Source organism: Oncorhynchus kisutch, linkage group LG26 (assembly GCF_002021735.2).
Source record: "Oncorhynchus kisutch isolate 150728-3 linkage group LG26, Okis_V2, whole genome shotgun sequence".
NCBI classification, from domain to species: domain Eukaryota; kingdom Metazoa; phylum Chordata; class Actinopteri; order Salmoniformes; family Salmonidae; genus Oncorhynchus; species Oncorhynchus kisutch.
The window spans coordinates 40,606,673-40,623,911 of NC_034199.2; positions in this window are offsets into that span (position 1 = coordinate 40,606,673).

Here is a 17,239-nt window from a genome sequence, read left to right on the forward strand (position 1 = left end):
TAAAATCACTATCAAAACCTTCCTGTCTCTGTGAGTACAGTATGCTTGCATTGGCCTTTTCAAGCAACACAAAGAAGCCCAGCAGCAAACCCTTACATGTATTCAATACCCCAACATGTCATATTTTGATAAAGAAAACCAAACCATTTGAATTAAATTTAGGTTGGGATGCAAAATGTATCATACATTTTCTCCTCACTGTTCTCAGCTTAAATTGGTCTGCAGACACCCTTTCCTCTGGCTGGGAGACTGGAGTTGAGTCAGACTACACCAGCCAAGAATCTATAGCTCTATACATACACATGAACACACGAACAGAGGTACAGTACAGGAACATGAGCTCCAAACTTTCACAGTCAAAGGAGACTGTTTCCTAAAGGACAAAGGTCTTTGCCTTATTAGAAGCATAACGAAATGTAAAAATACATGTGGAATGCAATGAAAAGGATTACAGTTATTTTCATCACTTATGAGGACACCTACATACTACATATTCTGCCTATCACCATCATGAAACATTGTTATTAACAATGTAGACACAATTGTTTTGACAAATGGAGTTGTTGAGCATTTAACAAATTAGGTTAAGTGTGTCGTCAGCTCGGATATTCGAACCAGCAACCTTTCAGTTACTGGCCCAATGTTTTAATCGCTAGGCTACTTGCCACCCTAGAGGTCAGGCTCCTTCAAAGGCGATCTGATTTGTATTAAGGTCGTGGTGGAAAAGTTTGAAACTCTCCTGACCCGGTCAAGTCCTTAGACGGTGCGGCATATCCCATATGCTCCAGGGCTGGGCAGGGCCGGTAGTGTGGCCCCAGACTCTCTCTGGCAGAGAGAGGAGCTCTGGTCTGGAGCTCAGTCAAGTCATGTCATATCATATAATGGCATGCATTATGCAGACAACAGTTAAGATATGGAGTGAGATAATGAGCCCGGAGCAGCTGTGGGGGCTTGTGGTTGGTTGAGAGACCTGAAGGGTATGGCAAACTCTGAATAACTCACACAGAATGCAGATTCACACAGAATGCAGATTCATTGAGTAAGCAGATAGTCCAGTAGCCAGTCTTTTCAGAGGTTAAAGAGAATATAGCTGCAATGTCATTTTCTTTGAAAGATTTACTCAAATTACTCAACTTTTAATGAAGAGTGTCAGCAAATCAAGAACAGACCCCAAATGAATTCGCTAACAGAGAGAGAAACAGAGAGAGAGAGAAATATATAGAGAGATAAATAGAGGCAGAGGAATATATATAGAGAGAAATATAGAGAGAGCTAGAGAGAGAGAACTAGAGAGAGAGAAATATAGAGAGAACTAGAGAGAGAGAACTAGAGAGAGAGAAATATAGAGAGAACTAGAGAGAGAGAAATATAGAGAGAACTAGAGAGAGAGAACTAGAGAGAGAGAAATATAGAGAGAACTAGAGAGAGAGAACTAGAGAGAGAGACATAGAGAGAGAGAAATATAGAGAGAAATATAGAGAGAAATATAGAGAGAGAACTAGAGAGAGAGAACTAGAGAGAGAGACATAGAGAGAGAAATATAGAGAGAAATATAGAGAGAGAGACATAGAGAGAGAGACATAGAGAGAGAGACATAGAGAGAGAGACATAGAGAGAGAGAACTAGAGAGAGAGACATAGAGAGAGAGACATAGAGAGAGACAACTAGAGAGAGAGACATAGAGAGAGAGAAATAGAGAGAGAGACATAGAGAGCGAGACATAGAGAGAGAGAAATAGAGAGAGAGACATAGAGAGAGAGACATAGAGAGAGAGAACTAGAGAGAGAGACATAGAGAGAGAGACATAGAGAGAGACAACTAGAGAGAGAGACATAGAGAGAGAGAAATAGAGAGAGAGACATAGAGAGAGAGACATAGAGAGAGAGACATAGAGAGAGAGAACTAGAGAGAGACATAGAGAGAGAGACATAGAGAGAGACAACTAGAGAGAGAGACATAGAGAGAGAGAAATAGAGAGAGAGACATAGAGAGAGAGACATAGAGAGAGAGAAATAGAGAGAGAGACATAGAGAGGGAAGGAAAGCAAAGGAACACTAGAGGGAGAAATAGAGAGAGAGAAATACTGTAGAGAGAGAAATAGAGTGAGATAGACAGAGAGAGCGAAATAGAGAGAAATACTGGAGAGAGAGAGAAATAGAGAGGGAAGGAAAGCAAAGGAACATTAAAGAAGGGGAAATGGGTTATTTCTATATTTCACAACTAGCAGTGGACCGGAAGAGAACACTTCTCTTGGAGCAGCATCACTCAAATTAAAACATGACATCTGTAATTGGCCTTTTTACTGTGTTGAAAATTCCAGCCTGTATGAACACTGTGCTGATCTGGAATAAATCTATTCAACTTTTCAAGGAATGGAAATTATTACAGTAGTATTGTAGCCTACTATTCAGTTAATTCCTAAATACTTAATTAGTGTTACTGTTCTCCTTTACATTTACATTTACTGTTCTCCTTAACATTTACATTTACTGTTCTCCTTAACATTTAAATTTACTGTTCTCCTTAACATTTACATTTACTGTTGTCCTTAACATTTACATTTACTGTTCTCCTTAACATTTACATTTACTGTTCTCCTTAACATTTACATTTACTGTTCTCCTTAACATTTAAATTTACTGTTCTCCTTTACATTTACTGTTCTCCTTAACATTTACATTTACTGTTCTCCTTTACGTTTAAATTTACTGTTCTCCTTTACGTTTACTGTTCTCCTTAACATTTACATTTACTGTTGTCCTTTACATTTAAATTTACTGTTCTCCTTAACATTTACATTTACTGTTGTCCTTTACATTTAAATGTGCTGTTCTCCTTAACGTATAAATGAAAATATAAAAGGTTTCCTGTGGCCAAAGGTTATAATACAAGGTGCTTTAAGAGAGTTGGATATTTCAGGGTTGATGGCACATTCCAACTTCCTGATGATTTGTACTGTATGCTTACTATAGAACCCCTCAGACAGCACACTCTCATTTCCCATAAGCTTCAGATCCTCAGACTCCCATGGTGCTTTGGGGCTTGGCAGAGAGTAGCCTAGACATCTATCTCTCTTCTCCTCCTTAGGATCATCAACACCATGACCCAGAAAATGCCTCGGGGAGGTTCACTGAGGTCGGCGCACACACACACACACACACGCACAAATGCATCACACACACAAACACACGCACACATGCACGAACACGCACGTACGAACACATACACGCACAACACAAACACACACACTGAAAGAGGTACAGGGCTAATTGGCTAATAATGTTAACAACTGTTAATGTGTTTCCGCTTCCTGTGAATACTTAAATGCATATGCAGATAAGAGCCAAACTGATGATGGTGATTTCCCCTTCTGGTCTGTTGGTCCCAAATGGACCGTATTTAGATAATATCCCACTAAACACAGGCTTATAACCCTATCGGACACACGTCAAAATACAGTGATTGTGGAAAGTATTCAGACCCCATGACTTTTTCCACATTTTGTTAAGTTACAGCCTAATTTTCTAAACACAATACCCCATAATGACAAAGCAAAAACAGGTCTTTAGAAATTGTATAAAATGTATTTAATTTTTTTTTAAACTGAAATATTACATTTACATAAGTATTCAGACCCTTTACTCAGTACTTTGTTGAAAAACCTTTGGCAGCGATTACAGACTCGAGTCTTCTTGGCTATGACGCTACAAGCTTGGCACACCTGTATTTATGGGATTTTCTCCCATTCTTCTCTGCAGATCCGCTAAATCTCTGTCAGTTTGGATGGGGAGCATTGCTGCACAGCTATTTTCAGGTCTCTTCAGAGATGTTCGTTCAGGTTCAAGTCCAGGCACTGGCTGGGCCACTCAAGGACATTCAGAGAATTGTCCCTAAGCCACTCTTGCGCTGTCTTGGCTGTGTGCTTAGGGTCATTGTCCTGTTGGAAGGTGAATCTTCGCCCCTGTCTGAGGTCCTGAGCACTCTGAAGCAAGTGTTCATCAATGCTCTCTCTGTACTTTTCTCCGTTCATCTTTCCTTCAATCCTGGTTAGTCTCCCAGTCCCTGCCACTGAAAAACATCCCCACAGCATGATGCTGCCACCCCCATGCTTCACCGTAGGGATGGTGCCAGGTTTCCTCCAGTCGTGACGCTTGGCATTCAGGCCAAAGAGTTCAATCTTGGTTTAATCAGATCAGAGAATCTTGTTTCTGATGGTCTGAGAGTCTGTAGGTGCATTTAGGCAAACTCAAAGTGGGCTGTCATGTGCCTTTTACTGTGGAGAGACTTCTGTCTGGCCACTCTACCATAAAGGCCTGATTGGTAGAGTGCTGCAGAGATGGTTGTCCTTCTGGAAGGTTCTCCCATCTCCACAGAGGAATTCTGGAGCTCTGTCAGAGTGACCATTGGGTTCTTGGTCACCTCCCTGACCAAAGCCCTTCTCCCCCGATTGCTCAGTTTGGCCAGGTGGACTCTAGGAAGAGTCTTGGTGGTTCCAAACGTCTTCCATTTAAGAATGATGGAGGCCATTGTGTTCTTGGGGACTTTCAATGGTGCAGAAACATTTTGGTACCTTTCCCTAGATCTGTGCCTTGACACAATCCTGTTTCGGAGCTCTACGGACAATTCCTTCGACTTCATGGCTTGATTTTTGCTCTGACATATAAGGTCCCACCATCAACTGTGGGACCTTATATAGACAGGTGTGTGCCTTTCCAAATCATGTCCACTCAATAGAATTTACCACAGGTTGACCCCAATCAAGTTGTAGAAACATCTCAAGGATGATCAATGGAGTCGAGTCTCATATTAAAAGGGTCTGAATACGTATGTAAATAAGGTATTTCTGTTTTTTATTTTTTATAAATTTGCAAAAATGTTTAAAAAACCTTTTTCACTTTGTCATTATGGTGTATTGTGGGTAGATTGATAGGGAAACAAGTAATTTAATTAATTTTAGAATAAGGCTGTAACATAACAGAATGTGGAAAAGGTCAAGGGGTCTGAAAACTTTTCGAATGCACTGTATGCAGTTTGAGGCTTGTGACATGGCTGCACATTGGCTACCCTGGGGCGGCAGGGTAGCCTAGTGGTTAGAGTGGTGGACTTGTAACTGGAAGGTTGCAAGTTCAAACCCCCAAGCTGACAAGGTACCAATCTGTCGTTCTGCCCCTGAACAGGCAGTTAACCCACTGTTCCTAGGCCGTCATTGAAAATAAGAATTTGTTCTTAACTGACTTGCCTAGTTAAATAAAGGTAAAATAAATAAAAATAAAATTGTTTGTACCTCGGATAACGCCCTAAGGAGCTGAAATGGTTCGCTTACTCAAACAATGTTTATCAATAGATCCAATTTGGGTTTCCCCCATTTCAACAATAATGTTGAGGGTGCTATTTATCTACATTTGTCCATGTCAATAATTCCACACTACACACATTAGATTGAACATGGTCTGAACATGGTCTCACTAGAGGTGCTGCTCAGAATACTGCTGCACCTCTTTGTGCCATGGAGGAATGCCTCAGTAATGATCATTTGGCAGTGGTGGAGATTGATGTCATTACAGTGGTTCTGATGGAACAAGCCCATTCGGATGCCCCCAATGTTACTCTGATGGCATTGTCTCGTGTCAGATTGCGTCACTCCTATGCTCGTCCCTCAAATAATCTGTCTTGTAGGATGTGGAACCCATCAAAGAATAAATTGATTTTGCTCATCCGCCTAACACTAGTTCCTAATTCTGAAAATCACTCCACTCTCGGTAGCTATGACACACTGGCTACTATGACAAAACATTCTCGATTAGCTGAGCGAACTTGCTCCAGCCTAGTGTGAGCCTGTTTGAATATCCATATGGTAGCTCGTTTTCCAATTTGTTGATGAAGTTGTACGGCACCCAAAGTTATCGCACTGGGCACAGATGTAATTTAACCGTTTAGTTCTGATTTACATGCGATTGAGTTCTTAACTAATGTGAATTTAATGTGAAATCAACAACAAAAATGACCATGTCATTGGATTTAGGTAAAAAAAAAAAAACGAAATGCCCTTACATTAATGCCTCTTTGTTAATATAATTCATTTTTACATGTTCTTTCAACATCATCACATATATTTATGTTGTTGAAATGACCCGGAAACAACATTGATTCAACCTGTTTTTGTCCAGTGGGATGGGACTATTCTCAGAAATCAGCCTGTATCTGACACTGACAACTGGCACTGTGCTTCGCTAGTTTGTAACATTTGGCCAACGTGATGACATTGCAGAGAGCAGTCAGCTGTGCTGTACAACTCGGAGCACTAATCACAGCAGAACAGATGTCATGACAACTCATTTGTGGAATTAGCTAGAATATCACTACACTGCTAGTTTTTGTGCATATTTAAAATGTCATAAATACTGATGCTATCACCACAAAACACCTTAGCTAGATGTAGAATTAGGTAGTGAAGACTTGCTCATGAAGAAAACATAAATATTAGTTACAGGTTTATAGTTTTTGGTAAGATTATCTCTGACTTTTTTGAGGATGAAAGGAGGTTCAGTGGACGATATCACCGTGGTAACATTTTAGAATTTTAGGAAGGTGTATTGTAGCCAAACTTCTTTTTAGCTATCAAGTGTTTGCTAGTTATCAGACAGATCAGTGCAGACCTATAATGTATACTGTATCTGCGGACTGCGGTTACTACATTCCCCCCACACTGCATGCCACGCCCACTACGCATCACTACATGCCGCGCCCACTACACTTCACTACATGCCATGCCCACTACGCATCACTACATGCCACGCCCACTACGCATCACGACATGCCACGCCCACTACGCATCACTACATGCCACGCCCACTATACATCACTACATGCCGCGCCCACTACGCATCACTACATGCCGCGCCCACTACGCATCACTACATGCCGCGCCCACTACGCATCACTACATGCCGCACCCACTACGCATCACTACATGCCGCGCCCACTACGCATCACTACATGCCACGCCCACTACGCATCACTACATGCCGCGCCCACTACGCATCACTACATGCCACGCCCACTACGCATCACTACATGCCACGCCCACTACGCATCACTACATGCCACACCCACTACGCATCACTACATGCCACGCCCACTACGCATCACGACATGCCACGCCCACTACGCATCACTACATGCCGCGCCCACTACGCATCACTACATGCCACGCCCACTACGCATCACTACATGCCGCGCCCACTACACATCACTACATGCCGCGCCCACTACGCATCACTACATGCCGCGCCCACTACGCATCACTACATGCCGCGCCCACTGCCATCTAGTATTTGTGTCACGGATTCCCCTGGTACTGCTGATCATTCCATGCACCAGCTCCAGATGTGTACGTTTCCAGCCTCTAGGCATCACTGAACTGGATCATTATGCACACCTGGTTCCCATTCCCCTGATTAGTAAATGTATATATGTGCCCTCTGTTCCTCATTGTCTGGTCAGTTATTGTTACCAAGTCCGTTGGTCCTGTGAGAACCTGTTTTGTTGTTTCGGCTTTTATGCTGCGTGTGTTGTGTACTTGTGGATGGGAATGTGCTTGACATTTGCAGTTTAAACATATGCTTGAGCACCCCCTTACTCGCTAAACATGTTTTTCTTGGATTGACTTGTATGCAATAAATTGATTCAGACTCATTATAATGACATACCAATGGACAACATGTCATTGCAAAGCGAATGATTATTGCAATGCATTGACTGAATTTACTTTCGATAGCATGTGTGGTATGTATTTAAAATCCATAAAGATGTCAGAGTTGTATTTGTTTATTTTGGACAAGGGGGTTATGGGATTAATGAATCAATAGTCTTTGTCTGAGCTGTATGTTTTAGACTGCTCTGTCGACCTCCAAAATGCCACTGACCCTTTTGCATTTAGCAGGCAATTTAGATGGTACTCTAGGGAAGGACCAAAAGCAGTTTTCGGACCTTCCCTTGGTCGTATTCTCGCGGGGCAGAAATCTCAGAGACCAATTGGTACACTCTGATTTACCACCAAGATATTCCTGGACAACTTCTATTTGCGCCTCTTCTGGATGGAAATTAAAAATGTAATGGCTGTGCTCGATGCAATGGCACTTATAAATGTAGATCCTTCAAACACCCACAAACAGGGAAATCGATCCCAATCAAAGGTGTTATTACATGCTCCACTAAGGCAGTTATTGGATGACTGTCATTCATATTCCATTCACCCAGTTTAATGTAACATTGAAAGTTTTTTAGGCTACTATGCAAAACTCTAATTTTCCCAATAGCCATCATGAGGTTGCTACAACCTAGCCTATGAATGGAAGTTTACAACGTAGGCGCACACAGGTCACAATACAGCCTTGCACACTCTTGCTTGCATCTAGCTGATATAGGGTGTAATCATTAGTCCAACAGTTAGACGAGAGTTTCTATTGGCCAAATTCAGGTATGTTTATCCCCGTTTGCTTCCGTTTAAGACAGATTTTTCAACAGAATCGGCAGAATGAACACACCTGATCACACGTAAACACGGTTCACTTTCATAGCAGCCACATTGTATTCCGGCTTGTTCTCCTCTCTCTTTTTCCCTTCGCTTGACTTCAATGCGCAACACATCAGATGTCTGTAACTAGGCGAAAAAAAACTTTCCAAGCCAAACCATATAACTGCTGACCGCTATACACAGCCTACGTCATCCTCACCAAGTAACGTCTTGGTCAACTTAGCTAATAGATCTAACACATTAGTAGACCCGCTGCAATCATGCAGTACAGTCAGTTAGCAGCTTAACAGTTACAGCAGCAGGCCCCAGTGGCAATACATTTGTAAAACTAATTTCCAGTGTTGGATAGTCATAAAATTTCTTGCTTCATTTTTGAAGAACTTAATTTGTTCAAAACTGTTCAACTATTGACTTTTTCTCTATTTGAGTCAACTACTCGACACATTTCATGCACTGTAGTGCTTGCTAGCTTATGCTTTCAGTACTAGATTAATTCTCCGATCCTTTGATTGGGTGGACAACATGTCAGTTCATGCTGCAAGAGCACTGATAGGTTGGAGGACGTCCTCCGGAAGTTGTGGTAATCACGGAAGGGGGTGAGAACCATGAGCCTCCTACAGTAGGTTTTGTATTGAAGTCAATGTACCCAGAGGACGGAAGCTAGCTGTCTCCGACTACATCATGGTGCTACCCTACAGAGTGCTGTTGAGGCTACTGTAGACCTTCAATGTAAAAGTGTTTGAATCAATTATTTGATGACGTGAATATATTTAGTACATATTTTTTTTATGAAGGATACCATGTAAAATGTTTCTTTTTTTGGTATGAAATTCACTGAAGATGGTCCTCCCCTTCCTCCTCTGAGCCCCCACTGATAGACATTTTCTGAATAGCAGAACCTTTATCCACATTGCTTCAACATTATCAGATCAAGTTTCACATGATAGATGTTGATTGTACTTCATCAAATGAGTGAGTTATTATGTATGAAACATCATCCATTCATTTGGAAACAATAGATGTAATTATAAATGTAGTAATAATTGTTTTTATTTATATATTTTAGTAATCAGTGCATAAAATGGATGGTTATCCAACACTTAGGATATCATCACACCCATGGTGCATTTCACTGTCACTGTGTTATTTATCTGCAGATCCCAGGACTCCTCTAGCCTGCTCCTAGATGTGTACTGTATGTGCTTTAGCCAACTCTCCTGACTATTGGTGTCATGTCATACAGATCTGGGACCAGGATAGAAAACCTCAGAACTCCAGAGCATTCAGTAAAAGCTGATTGACTTGTCACATTCTGTGAACATAAAGACATTCTAAAGAGCACCAACCTGGGAGAATTGTCCCTTTACTGTTTGCTTGAATTCTAATGCTGTCCAGTGAGAAAAATTATATTTTCTTCAACAGATCAATGTTTATTTGACATATCTAGGTCTCCACTGTGGAAACATTTCAGAATTGTCAACCCCACTAAATTGCTACTGAAAATCTGTATATTCAAACCACCAAAGGATGTGTTTCTGGAATGTTTTACTCTCAGGCTTTTTTAATTTTATTTATTTATTGTGCTCGTTTGATACAGTCAAAGGTTTAGCATTTACAAAAAAAATTATATGTACTGTATAGAATAAAGGATTATTTAAAAAGATTTCTGATTTAGAAATGTCTGAGCCATTTATTTTTTTATTTTTTTTTACTTAGAAAATAACTACACTACGTACTGTTTCATCCTAGTCACTCAATTTCCTCCCAGGTCCTCCTAAGACATGTTGATGACAGTGATTTAAAAAATATAATTTAAATCTGAGAAGCAGGAATCGAGGATCATGGATTTACATCTAGTGACAGACAGGCAAACCTATTTTGTTCTTTTGATGGTGAATGCTGATGGGATATGGCTTGTCCTTTTGATCCCCCAAGCAAGCATCCCATTTCCCCTAAGCTAATAGGGTCATCATTATAGGCAAACAAAGGGTTACCTCCAATTTGGGGGTCGAGTCAGAGTACATTATTCTATGTCAACAGATGGGAATCGAGGCTGCCTTGGGCAACGATTCAAAGCAAGCTTGTGTCAATCTTTTAAACAAAGACAATATTTATGCATTCTGGCTAAGAAATGTGTGCGCTAATAATGGATATGGAGCAAGCTGGCAGTCACTAGGCTGTGTTTTATTGAACCTTTAGGCAAATCAGTTAAGAACAAATTCATATTTACAACGGTCTACCGCCGACCAAACCATAACCCAGACACTGGGCCAATTGTGCACCGCCCCATGCAACTCAATCACGGCCAGTTGATACAGCCTGGAATCAAACCAGGGTCTGTAGTGACGTCTAGCACCAAGATGCAGTGCATTAGACTGCTGCACCAGTCGGGAGCCCATTACATGATACAGAACTGAATCAAATGTGGTGATGTTGAGTACCTTTAACTAGGCCAGCCAGTTAAGAAAAATCTTATTTAGGAACACTGGGTTAACTGCCTTGTTCAGGGGCAGAATGACAGATTCTTTTTACCTTGTCAGCTCAGGGATTCAATCTAGTAACCTTTCGTTTACTGTCCCAACGCTCTAACCACTAGGCTACCTGCCAGCCCCTTTACATGCATACTACTAATTAGATATTAAACTGATGGCAGTACAGAGTAATTTTACCCAACTCAGAATCGAATAGGCTTTGCAAAAATACCATGGTCGCTGTGGTATAATCTTTAGTTTGATTGGTAATTTTCTTAATTTATCAGAGTGCCATCAGTAGCCTGATGTGTCCATGTAACCATGATTGGTTTGCAAGAAGTATTTCCTTAACAATGTAAACGTTTTAAACAAACTACATTAATATGACTGCCACAATTGTATTATTGTGTGCATGTACAGTAAACTGTCACAAACCGGCTCGAAGTTGGTAACAGAAAGGGAGACAACGTGGAGATAATTACTAAAAATAAATGTATTACCTGAAGTAAACAATACAATTAACAATTGTGTGTGTAGTCTAATCAGTAGTGTAAGTGAATGTTTGCGTGCATAAATGTGATGGAGGGGTGTTGAAAGGTGCCAAAGCATACAAATAGGCCACAACCAAACTAAGTGTTTCTGCATGGAGAGTCTCCTCAATGAATTGGGAAGCGGTGTATTCATCCAGGGACACACCCGGGCCCAGGTGTGTCCCATGTCACTGACGACCCTCCCGGCTCCGCCCACCAACATCCTAATTAGGAAAACAAGAGCAAAGGGAGAGAATACGGCAGACAGTGGGAGGGTTGTCACAAACCGTACTCATTATCTTCAAAAACATGTACACATCCACAGAACATGCAGGCATGTACAGATCTATACTGCACACTAGTGTAAGGTGAAGGGACTCCAGAATCTGTGTAGTGGGTAACAGTGGAAAGCAAAGCAACCTATGAACAACCTAACACCATTCATGTAACACACAGATCATAAAGTTCCTGAGGTATTAGACAACTTGTACGGTATGTTCTCAAACTGATGTCAGCTCTCACGTACAGTTCCTGTATGGCCTTGTTGGATTTAGTCTCACAGTAGACTGCAGTACAGAATGTCCTGAACTCACATAAACATATCGTTTTGTTTCAAGTTATGACAGTTCATCTCTACCGGTTTTATACCGTCGGCAGAGCTGGTTTTCAGAAACGCCTGTTTGTTCAGGCAGTTAGTATGGCCATGAATTTCAGACAGTTATGGTTCATCTATATTCAGTATATCTTAATGTGGCCAATTTGGCTATGGTTACTGTTTTCCAAATCATAGCACCTCTGCTGGTATTTGGAGACTATTTTGTTGACCATTTAAATTCATGACAAATCCATGATCACATGGCAGCCTGAACCCATACGGCCGTGCTGTACGTGGCAGCCTGGACCCATACGGCCGTACTGTACGTGGCAGCCTGAACCCATACGGCCGTGCTGTACGTGGCAGCCTGGACCCATACGGCCGTACTGTACGTGGCAGCCTGAACCCATACGGCCGTACTGTACGTGGCAGCCTGGACCCATACGGCCGTGCTGTACTTGGCAGCCTGGACCCATACGGCCGTACTGTACGTGGCAGCCTGGACCATACGGCCGTACTGTACGTGGCAGCCTGGACCCATACGGCTGTACTGTACGTGGCAGCCTGGACCCATACGGCCGTACTGTACGTGGCAGCCTGGATCCGTATGGCCGTACTGTACGTGGCAGCCTGGACCCATACGGCCGTGCTGTACGTGGCAGCCCGTGGCAGCCTGGACCCATACGGCCGTGCTGTACGTGGCAGCCCGTGGCAGCCTGGACCCATACGGCCGTGCTGTACGTGGCAGCCTGGACCCATACGGCCGTGCTGTACGTGGCAGCCTGGACCCATACGGCCGTGCTGTACGTGGCAGCCTGGACCCATACGGCCGTACTGTACGTGGCAGCCTGAACCCATACGGCCGTACTGTACGTGGCAGCCTGGACCCATACGGCCGTGCTGTACTTGGCAGCCTGGACCCATACGGCCATACTGTACGTGGCAGCCTGGACCATACGGCCGTACTGTACGTGGCAGCCTGGACCCATACGGCTGTACTGTACGTGGCAGCCTGGACCCATACGGCCGTACTGTACGTGGCAGCCTGGATCCGTATGGCCGTACTGTACGTGGCAGCCTGGACCCATACGGCCGTGCTGTACGTGGCAGCCCGTGGCAGCCTGGACCCATACGGCCGTGCTGTACGTGGCAGCCTGGACCCATACGGCCGTGCTGTACGTGGCAGCCTGGACCCATACGGCCGTGCTGTACGTGGCAGCCTGGACCCATACGGCCGTGCTGTACGTGGCAGCCTGGACCCATACGGCCGTGCTGTACGTGGCAGCCTGGACCCATACGGCCGTGCTGTACGTGGCAGCCTGGACCCATACGGCCGTGCTGTACGTGGCAGCCTGGACCCATACGGCCATACCATGGCAGTGGGCAAACACAGAAAACAGTTCAAACAAAGGCTAAACAAATGCGTAAAACAGCAACAGACTGGACCAACCAGGCTGAGGCTACAGTCCAGGGGATCTGAGGACCATGACAAACAAACGGCACACAGGTGATTCACATTCCTCTCACACAATGACTGTTTTAGCTTCCAGTCAATACGGCAGCAGTGAGTGGCAGGGCGACCATACCAGGAGGACAGAGCGCCAGAGGCTCTCCATGTCCTATTCAATACACATTCTCAAGGTCATTGGTTCATCTGCTGTAATGATTATTATGGTGATTATGGTTTAACAGGTTGATATTCACAATGATCATGGTGTTATTTTCTCAGTGCTTTGCGCGCAACAATTAGCAACTGTCAGTCTTTGAATAGTTTCTTCCCTTTCTTGGCCTGGTTAAGTTTTTATTCATGTTTTTGCAGTGGCATCCCCTGTCACAAAGAGACACATCTCTATATCGATCATACTGTTATGAGCTGGAGTTTCTTAAAAATAAAAAAAATCTGCCTCATTACTTCAGCCCAGTGTAATATCTGTTGATGGTATAAGGAGACACTGTGTTGTCTGCAGATGGCTGCAGAGAGATTCTATTCTTCTGTAGTGTTGCTGTTGATTCCAACAGAGATGAGGAGGATTCCCTACAGAGAGATGCTGACATATAATCACTAACAGACCTTTGTTTTATGACATCATTCCTCTATGAAACAGACTGGGGGGAGGGACGGCTACTCCATTCAGGACTTTTCAACGTAGTTTGTTCATGTTTTTAAAGACCATTGTCAATTTAATGTACAGAGATTTTGTATGATGTCTTCCCTGAATCTTCTCCCTGCAGTTGCAGCCATAAGGCAGCAGCAGTTTCGCTCCTACAGTCCCTCTCTGAAGTTTGACTGTGGCTTAAGGTACTGTTATACTTGTGTATCCTCGTGTGTGTAATCCTTGTGTGTGTATCCTCGTGTGTGTAATCCTTGTGTGTGTGTGCGTGTGTGTAATCCGCGTGTGTGTGTAATCCACGTGTGTGTGTGTAATCCGCGTGTGTGTGTGTAATCCGCGTGTGTGTGTGTAATCCGTGTGTGTGTGTGTGTCAGTGGGAGGAGATCTAAGCCACTCTGCTGGTGCAGTCTGATTAAACTCCCAGCGAGAGGAAGAGGAGCCTGTAGCCCAATTTAGACCCGCAGTGGAGAGTCCTGGGAGATTTCACCAAAGCAGGGCAGTAGGGAGGAGGAAATCAAATCTAATTTTATTCGTCACGTGCGCTGAATACAACAGGTGTAGATTTTTTCAGTTTAATGCTTACCCACTGGGCACACACTGGTTGAGTCAAGGTTGTTTCCAAGTCATTTCAAGGAAATCACAGTGCAAAAAGGGTCAATGTAATAGTCCGGGTGGCCATTTGATGAATTGTTCAGCAGTCTTATGGCTTGGGGGTAAAAGTTGTTCAGATGCATTACAGGCTTGTTGTTCCGGTACCACTTTCTGAGCGGTAGCAAAGTGAACAGTCTATGGCTTGGGTGGCTGAGTCTTTAACAATTCTTAGGGCCTTCCTCTGACACCGCCTGGTATAGAGGTCCTGGATGGCAGGGAGCTCGGCCCAAGTGATGTACTGGGCTGTCCGCACCATCCTCTGTAGCGCCTTGCGATCGAAGGTGGTGCAGTTGCCGTACCAAGCGATGATGCAGCCAGTCAAGATGCTCTCAATGGTGCAGCTGTACAACTTTTTGAGGATCTGAGGGGAAAATCTTTTAAACCTCCTGAGGGGGAAGAGGCGCTGTTTGGCCTTCTTCACGACTGTGCTGATGTGAGAGGACCATGTTAAGTCCTTGGTGATGTGGACACGATCAGTTCCTTTGTCTTGCTGACGTTGAGGGAGAGGTTGTTGTCATGGCACCACACTACCGGGTCTCTGACCTCCTACTTGTAGGCTGTCTCATCGTTGTCGGTGATCAGGCCTATCACCATCGCGTTGTCAACAAACTTGATGATGGTGATGGAGTTGTGCGTGGCCCCACAGTCGTGGTTGAACAGGAAGTACAGAAGGGGACTAAGCAGAGAAAATGAGAGGTACAGTGAAGTGAAAATATGTGATGGGTAGAATATTGCTGCTCTGATTGACAGATTTACTGTAAATGGCAACAGCAATTTGACTGAGATGAGCTAGACTGCAAAAGGCAAGAAGGAAAGTTTATTATATAAATTCACTGTGATCTTTCAAGCAGGTGATGAAATACAAATCCAGCACCAGACATATATGCACTATATTAGGTACACATAATCTTGTTACATAATGTTTTTCATGTCATTTTTTGTTGTTGTTGAGAATTCAGGCTTATGTAAATATCCTATCTTCAGTCTTTGTCATGTCTTGAGAAATCTGGGCGTGTCTGTGGGGGATTCTTTTCTCAACAGCCCAAACAGAATATTTCCCCATTCACTCAGCCAAGCCTATTCAGAGGAAAGCTGTCTTTTGTCAGAATCCATTCACACATGTCCCCTGATGGAATTTGAATAGAACTCTAGGTCCGACCCTCTATTCGTCCATTTTGCTGACATTGGTAAAAGCTTTACGAGATGTGGCGTTGTTGTGTGAAACAACAGGTGGCCTGTTTATTTTACCTTTATTTAACTAGGCAAGTCAGTTAAGAACAAATTCTTATTTTCAATGACAGCCTAGGAACAGTGGGTTAACTGCATGTTCAGGGGCAGAATGACAAGATTTGTACCTTGTCAGCTCGGGGGTTTGAAGTTGCAACCTTTCGGTTACTAGTCCAACGCTCTAACCACAAGGCTACCCTGCCGCACCTGTGAAGCCATATGCATTTATAAGGTTGTTATCACTCAACACAGTTTATGAGGCATGGGTCCAAATCTGATGGCAAACCCAGAGTGTGGCCAATGTATCTTCACATTTAGGGGTATATTCAATCCATATCGTGGAAATTCAGCGTTATTGAAAATTGAAAGGCAATGTTCCCGCGTTAGTGGAGACTGCGTTCAAGGTAAAAGCTGCAGATGTCGTCGTCTCAATATGAAATGACCTTTACATTTCTACCGTGTTTTCTTGTGACGCTTCAACGATTCAGATTGAATAGAGCCCCTAGTCATTGTAACACATTATCAATATCTTTGTAATGGGATAAATGTGTGTATCAATTTGTACATCCAATTAAATGAGGGCGGTGTAAATATCAGCGTTTTATTTTTTTATATGGCTAACAAGCATTTTATCAGTAGGCCAGAATAGTGGCTTAGTGCTTTAATTAATATTGCAATGGGGTGTGCAATTGCAAGCTGGCAGTTTAGGCTCAACGATAAAAATATTTGATCACCAAAATCCTCTGGATGGCAATTCAGTTTCTATATCATTACCTTTCAAAGTAGGCCTACCATTTTATAATAACATAAATTATGTACGATTTAATGAGAACTAATATGAAGTTGAACTTGCTGTTAACAGCTATTGTTATGTGGTTTAGTATCTCTCCACTGCTGAGAAACTACACTGAACAGATACATACCATAGGCACCATGTGAAGCAACCAGAGGTTCTTCGGGTTTACATTTTGACACAAGTTAAAGAGTTGGAATTCTGATCAACCAATCAATTGAACTCATTTGGATAAGCTTGTAAAGATTAGGCTATTTCACAATATTACAAGTATCACTGCAGTAGAGGAAAACCAGGGTGGTGGAATAAGGCTTGCAATTTAGAC